At 40.7% G+C, this 7,390-nt stretch overlaps 1 pseudogene; it reads left to right on the top strand.

Annotated features, from left to right (window-relative positions):
- The first annotated feature begins 1,490 nt into the window (after positions 1–1,490).
- LOC113862267 lies at positions 1,491–6,695 on the top strand (annotated as a pseudogene).
- The last annotated feature ends 695 nt before the right edge of the window (positions 6,696–7,390 follow it).

Raw genomic sequence — 7,390 nt, 5'->3', positions numbered from 1 at the left:
TTTTGACACTTTACACATTTTTCCTTTGCCAAATTGGGATAATTGCTTACGACATTGGAGTCTTGGGTGACAGCCAAGGGTCCTCTATAGGTTTTAATTTCCAATTTCTCCTTTGATTTTTGTTAAGTTTACATTAATGATGTTTACGTTCTTGCATTTCTTTCTCTCATTTGTGAAGCCCATCCATATGGAGGGCTAAACTTTCTTGTAATTCCTAGTCAATGCACATGAATCTTGAATTCTTGGGATTAATTGCAATACAAATCTTTCTTTCCTTGAATTTATTAACCCCAATCTCTGAATGAAATGGAATTTGCATGAAGGGAACATTGCTTAATGAACCCTAATTTACTTAACGAAATTCTAATTCAAAATTGCTTAATTTTGATTAATCCTTGAGGTTGCTTAATCTTTGGGATAGAGATTGGAGCCCATTAAGATGCTTAATTTTAATTGGGAAGTTAAAGTTAGTCTTCGCTTGTTAGATTAACTTAATTCAAGGGAAAGAAAGGGGATTATTGAATCATTAGAAAGAATAATGATAGAACTCATTGCTTGACTAGGGATTACTCATTTTAATTGATTGAATTTCATTAAATTTACACTTTGCTCTTGATTAAAATCTGGAAATTGACAAACCTCCCCCCAATTTACTTGCTTTAAAATACATGTTTACACTTGTTCGATGTATGTTCCCAACCAAAAATTCCTTGGAGACGACCTAGGATAACACCCTAGTACTGCATTCATTTCTTTGCATATTTGATAAGGATTAACGACAATCTTTTGCATAACGAGTAGTAAAAATCGTTTCATCAAATTGGCGCCGTTGCCGGGGAATTTTTGGTGCTGAACTTATGTTGAACATGATTGGTGCTCTGTTTTTGTGTTTTGCATGTTAGTACGTTTGTTTCATTTTGAGTGTTTGTATTGTGTTGATAGTCATACGAATTTTATGGTCTGTTTCTGCATTATCATTGCATGATTTTCTGCATCATTCCCTTCATTCTAGTGCCGCAATTTTTCAATTACTCACTTTCAATTTTCTGCACTCATTTTACTGCATATTTCTCTATTTTTCTGCACTTTTTGCTGCATAATTCTGCAGAATTCTGCAGAGAAATTTTAAATTGTTCTTGTCATTTCATTTACTCAATTTGCTTTCAATTTAGTTAGTTGATATCTAGTGCATGACCCGATCAAACCCTGGAGATTTGTATCCATTAGACTAGGAGATTGATAGGACTTTTTATAGGAACCTTAGGACACATAGGGATCACTCTGAACACTCTGAATCATTATCATCACCTACTGCATCTTTGCAATCTGTGACACCAAATTCTATTTACTCTTCTCCATTTTCACTTAACTCTAGTTTTGGAGCAATGGCAGGTGACGAGAGGACTCTTAAGGAGCTAGCTGCACCGGATGTCACATACCAAACATTGTGCATCCAATATCCAGATGTAGATGCCTCTTTTGTTTTAAAAACTGGATTAATTCACCTTCTACCTAAATTCCATGGTTTTGCAGGTGAAGACCCTCACAAACACTTGAAGGAGTTTCATATTGTTTGCTCCACCATGCGACCTTAAGGTGTCCCAGAGGAGCATGTCAAATTGAAGGCCTTCCCTTTCTCATTAATGGTCACTGCAAAGGACTGGTTGTACTACCTTCCACCGGGATCAATAACAAGTTGGGACAACCTCAAAAGACTCTTTCTAGAGAAGTTCTTTCCGGCCTCCCGAGCTGCATCCATAAGAAAGGAGATTTGTGGAATTAGGCAGCTAGAAAGAGAAACTCTCTATGAATACTGGGAGAGGTTTAAAAGACTATGTGCAAGCTGCCCCCACCACCAAATTAGCGATCAATTGCTGATCCAGTACTTCTATGAGGGATTACACCCAATGGATAGGAGTATGATCGATGCAGCGAGTGGAGGAGCTTTGGTAGACAAGACCCCTGTGGCAGCTAGGAACTTGATAGAAAACATGGCTGCCAACTCCCAACAATTTGCAACTAGACAGAATTCTTGTGTTACTAGAGGTGTGCATGAAGTTCAAGCTACAGAACCAAACAAATTGGAGCACAAGATTGATGAGCTAGCCTCCATGGTAAAGCAATTAGCTGCAATGCAAAAGAGTGTTATCTCTGCAACACCTCCACCACCAGTTCCAGCTACACTTTGTGGAATATGCTCAGCTGCAGATCATTATACAGACAGCTGCCCCACATTGCAGGAGTCAGATACTCCTGAAGGTAACCCCCAGCCTATGCTGCAAATATTTACACTAACAAATTTCCTTTTCAGCAGCAGCAACAACAACCAAACTGGGATCTTTCTTCAAACCGGTACAACCCGGGCTGGAGAAATCATCCAAACTTGAGGTGGGGAGGAAATTCCAACCAGCAAAATCAGCAAAGTAACAATTACCAAGCTGGTCAAGGTAGGCCACATCAGCCACGCCAATGGAATGATCAACAACATGGGCAACAACCTCACCAACAGCAGCAAGCATCCTCATCCCAAGCCTCTTCTTGTCAGAAGAATGAGCCATCATTGGAGGAGCTTGTGAAGCAAATGGCCATGAGCAACATTAATTTTCAACAGCGAACAGAGGCCAGTATCAGAACAATTGAGAACCAGATGGGACAGTTGGCTTCCTCTATAAATCAAATTCAGTCCAAGGTTCAGGCAACCTCCCAGCACAGACAGTCACAAACCCAAAGAATGTCAGTGCAATTACTCTGCAATCTGGGAAGGTAATGCAAGAGCCTGAAATGCCTAGGGAGAAGGAGATCCCAAGCCCTTGGTTGATGAAAGGGAGGAAGAAAATGCACCCACCACTCAAGAAGTGGTAGAAGAAGCTGAAAGGGCAATTCCACCACCTTTCCCTCAAAGGGTTATGATTGCCAAACCAAGTAAGAAAGCTGAGGAGAGTGACAAAGAAATCTTGGACACTTTCAGAAAAGTTGAGGTAAACATACCCTTGCTGGAGGCAATTAAACAAATACCCAAGTACGCCAAGTTCTTGAAAGATTTATGTACACATAGAAGGCGTCTGAAGGGTAATGAAAGAATCAACATGGGTAGGAATGTTTCTGCACTTTTTGAGAAACAAAGAACCACAATGCCTGAGAAGTGTAAAGACCCAGGAACATTTACTATTCCATGCATCATTGGTAATAATAGGATAGACAATGCAATGCTAGATCTAGGAGCATCCATTAATGTTATGCCATTGTCTATTTTTTCTTCTCTATCTCTTGGTCCCTTGCAGCCCACAGGTGTAGTGACTCAGTTGGCCAATAGAAGCACAACACACCCAGCTGGACTTGTTGAAGATGTGTTGGTGAAGGTGAATGACCTCATATTTCCAGCTAACTTCTACATCCTTGACATGCAAGAAGAAGAGTCACTCAAAAATTCTGCACCTATCATTTTGGGAAGACCGTTCTTGAAGACTGCAAGAACGAAGATTGATGTACATGCCGGTTCACTCACCATGGAATTTGGGGATAACATTGTGCACTTCAACATATTGGATGCCATGAAACATCCGATTGAAGAACATTCTGTCTTCCATATTGACGTATTTGATGCATTAGTGGATGAGAGCTGGACCGAAATTTTGAGAAACTCTTTTCTTAATTTTTCCCATTATGTAGATGCTTTTGTTTGTGAATCTTATGAAAATTCTTTGTATGATACTTGTGCTGAAAATTCTGATTATTTGAATGAAAGTTCTAAAAGTTTTAGTGTTGATGGAGTTGATGATTCCATAGGGGTAGAATGTGAAGTATTGGATGTAGCAAATACAGTTGAATCTAACCCCTTTGATTTGAATGTTGCAGAAATTTTGTCAAATGAAAAGGCTAAATCACTTCCATCTATAGAGCAACCTCCCACATTAGAGTTAAAGCCTCTACCGGAGCATTTGAAATATGTCTACTTGGAACCAAATGAAAAGCTCCCAGTTATCATCTCCACTAAGCTTGATAGTGATCAAGAGGAGAAGTTGCTAGAAGTGATCAAAAAGCACAAAAGAGCCATTGGGTGGACACTTGCTGATATACCAGGAATTAGTCCCTCCATGTGCATGCATAGAATTTTGTTGGAAGAAGATGCTAAACCGGTGAGACAACCTCAAAGGAGGGTGAATCCCATCATCCTAGATGTGGTGAAGAAGGAGGTCACCAAGTTGCTTCAAGCTGGGATCATTTACCCAATCTCTGATAGCACTTGGGTTAGCCCTGTACAAGTGGTCCCCAAGAAATCTGGACTTACAGTGGTTAGGAATGAGAAGAATGAAATGATACCTACTAGAGTCCAGAACAGCTGGAGAGTCTGCATAGACTACCGGCGACTGAACCAAGCCACAAGGAAGGACCACTTTCCACTACCTTTCATTGATCAAATGCTTGAAAGATTGGCAGGTAAATCCCACTATTGCTTTCTAGATGGTTACTCTGGTTATTTTCAAATTTGTATTGCCCCTCAAGACCAGGAGAAAACCACATTTACATGTCCCTTTGGCACCTTTGCTTATCGAAGAATGCCTTTTGGCCTATGTAATGCTCCTGGCACATTCCAGAGATGCATGTTGAGTATTTTTTCTGATTTAGTGGAGCATTGCATAGAGGTATTCATGGATGATTTCACAGTTTATGGCACCTCCTTTCATGCATGTTTAGTCAATTTAGAAAAAGTCTTGAAGAGGTGTATTGAAACTAACCTTGTACTTAACTTTGAAAAATGTCATTTCATGGTAGAGCAGGGTGTAGTTCTAGGACACATAATCTCTGAAAAAGGTATTGAGGTTGATCCTGCAAAATTAGATGTTATTTCACACCTTCCTTACCCCTCATGCGTGAGGGAGGTTCGTTCTTTTTTTGGCCATGCAGGATTTTACAGGAGGTTTATCCATAATTTTTCCAAGATTGCAATTCCTCTTTCAAACCTGCTGCAAAAAGATGTTGAATTTGACTTTGATGAGGATTGCAAGGAGGCTTTCAACTTCCTTAAAAAAGCCTTAACCACCACACCAATTATCCAACCTCCAGATTGGTCAATACCCTTTGAGCTGATGTGTGATGCCTCAAATTATGCAGTGGGAGCTGTCCTTGCACAGCGGGTTGGTAAGGTCCCTCATGTCATTTATTATGCTTCTAGGACCTTAGACACTGCACAATCCAATTACACCACAACTGAAAAGGAATTGTTGGCCATAGTGTTTGCATTAGATAAATTCAGATCATATCTGTTAGGATCAAAAGTTGTGGTGTTCACTGATCATTCTGCTTTGAAGTTTTTGCTAAAAAAGACAGATTCTAAACCTAGGCTGATAAGGTGGATGCTCTTACTTCAAGAATTTGACTTGGAGATTAAAGACAGAAGTGGAGTACAAAACTTGGTGGCAGACCATTTAAGCAGAATAGAGGGAGTCCCTTAACTCATTCCCCTCAAGGATGATTTTCCTGATGAACAACTCTTAGAGTTGTGCACATCCCATGTACCTTGGTATGCTGATTTGGTTAATTTTTTGGTTTCAGGAATTTTCCCTACAAATGCATCAAAAATTCAAAGGGACAAAATTAAGAGTGATGCCAAACATTATGTGTGGGACGACCCTTACTTATGGAAGTTCTGTAATGATCAAGTGATCAGAAGATGCATCCCTGATGAAGAGATCCCATCCATATTGCAGTTCTGCCACAATTCGGTTGTGGGAGGACACCTTGGACCTCAAAGAACAGCAAGAAAGATGTTGGACTCAGGATTATACTGGCCCTCCATTTTCAAGGACTCTTGGCGAACATATTCTGTCTGTGAGAGCTGCCAGAGGTCAGGAGGAATGATCACCAAGAGACAGGAAATGCCTCAGCAACCTATCCTATATTGTGACATCTTTGATGTCTGGGGTATTGACTTCATGGGTCCCTTTCCCTCTTCTTTTGGTTTCTTATACATTTTACTTGCTGTTGACTATGTTTCAAAATGGGTAGAAGCTAAAGCTACCAAGACTAATGATGCTAGAGTTGTTGCAGAATTTGTTCGCTCCAACCTATTTTGCAGGTTTGGCATCCCACGTGCCATCATTAGTGACCAAGGGAGTCATTTTTGCAACAAGACAATGGAGGTCCTGCTGAGAAGATATGGAGTTCTGCACAAAGTTTCCACAGCCTACCACCCGCAAACGAATGGCCAAGCAGAACTTTCCAACAGAGAAATAAAGAAAATACTTGAAAGAGTTGTACAGCCCCACAGAAAAGATTGGAGCCGCAGACTAGATGATGCCTTGTGGGCACACAGGACTGCATTCAAAGCACCCTTGGGCATGTCTCCTTATAGAATAATCTTTGGCAAGGCTTGCCATTTACCAGTGGAGATAGAGCACAAGGCATACTGGGCAGTGAAGGCTTGTAATATGCACTATGACTCAGCTGGAGAGCAAAGAAAGCTTCAATTGCAAGAGTTGGAAGAGTTACGTCTAGAGGCATATGAAAATTCCAGAATTTATAAGGAGAGAACCAAGAGATACCATGACAAGTTGATAGCCAGGAAAGAATTTTTTGTTGGTCAAAAGGTGCTCTTGTTCAACTCCCGCCTCAAATTCATGCCTGGAAAGCTTCGCTCAAGGTGGATTGGTCCATTTATAGTCACACAAGTGTTTCCTAATGGTGCAGTGGAAATCAAGAGTGAATCCACTACCAAATGTTTCACAGTGAATGGACATTGCCTGAAGCATTTTTTAGAGAACTCAGTTCTTGTGGAGGAGATTGAAGAGGTGGATGTGTACTCCCCCATCATTCCCTCCAACCAAGACCTTTGCCATGAGTAAATCACTTCACACGTCAAGCTAATGATGTTAAAGAAGCGCTCTGTGAGAGGCAACTCACAAGTGAATAAGCAATTTTGTCTTTTCATTATTTCTCCTTTGCATTCTTTCAATTACATTTTTGTCTTCATTTGAGGTGTAATGAGCTAGGCAACTTCTGATATGCTTCAATTTTGTGTAAATAATTCTTTATGGATGCACAATTTTGTAGGAATTCTAACAGAAGCACTACTTTGGGAACTCATTCTTGCTAGGTGTAATTCATCCTTCATGAAAGTGGCCACTCTCGTAGACTATAGTGACTACTTTGGCTCAAGGTAAGCAAATCCTTCTCTGTAGTTCCCACTTTTAAGAGTGGGAGTGACCACTTTGGCGCCCAGGAGCTCAATCATTTGCGCGTGGACACTTTGAAGCTCCAAAGTAACCACGCGCAAATCTCCTTGCATTGTAGCCTCTCTGGAGTTCCTACTTTGAAGCTCCAAAGTAGCCACGCGCAAAACATGCCACACACCTTCACTGGAGTTCCCACTTTGAAGCTCCAAAGTAGCCAC

This window comes from Abrus precatorius, unplaced genomic scaffold, assembly GCF_003935025.1.
Source record: "Abrus precatorius isolate BTA unplaced genomic scaffold, Abrus_2018 Scaffold3, whole genome shotgun sequence".
Classification (NCBI taxonomy): Eukaryota; Viridiplantae; Streptophyta; class Magnoliopsida; order Fabales; family Fabaceae; genus Abrus; species Abrus precatorius.
Note: the sequence above shows the minus strand (reverse complement) of the source record. Positions and strands in the feature narration are given on the sequence as shown.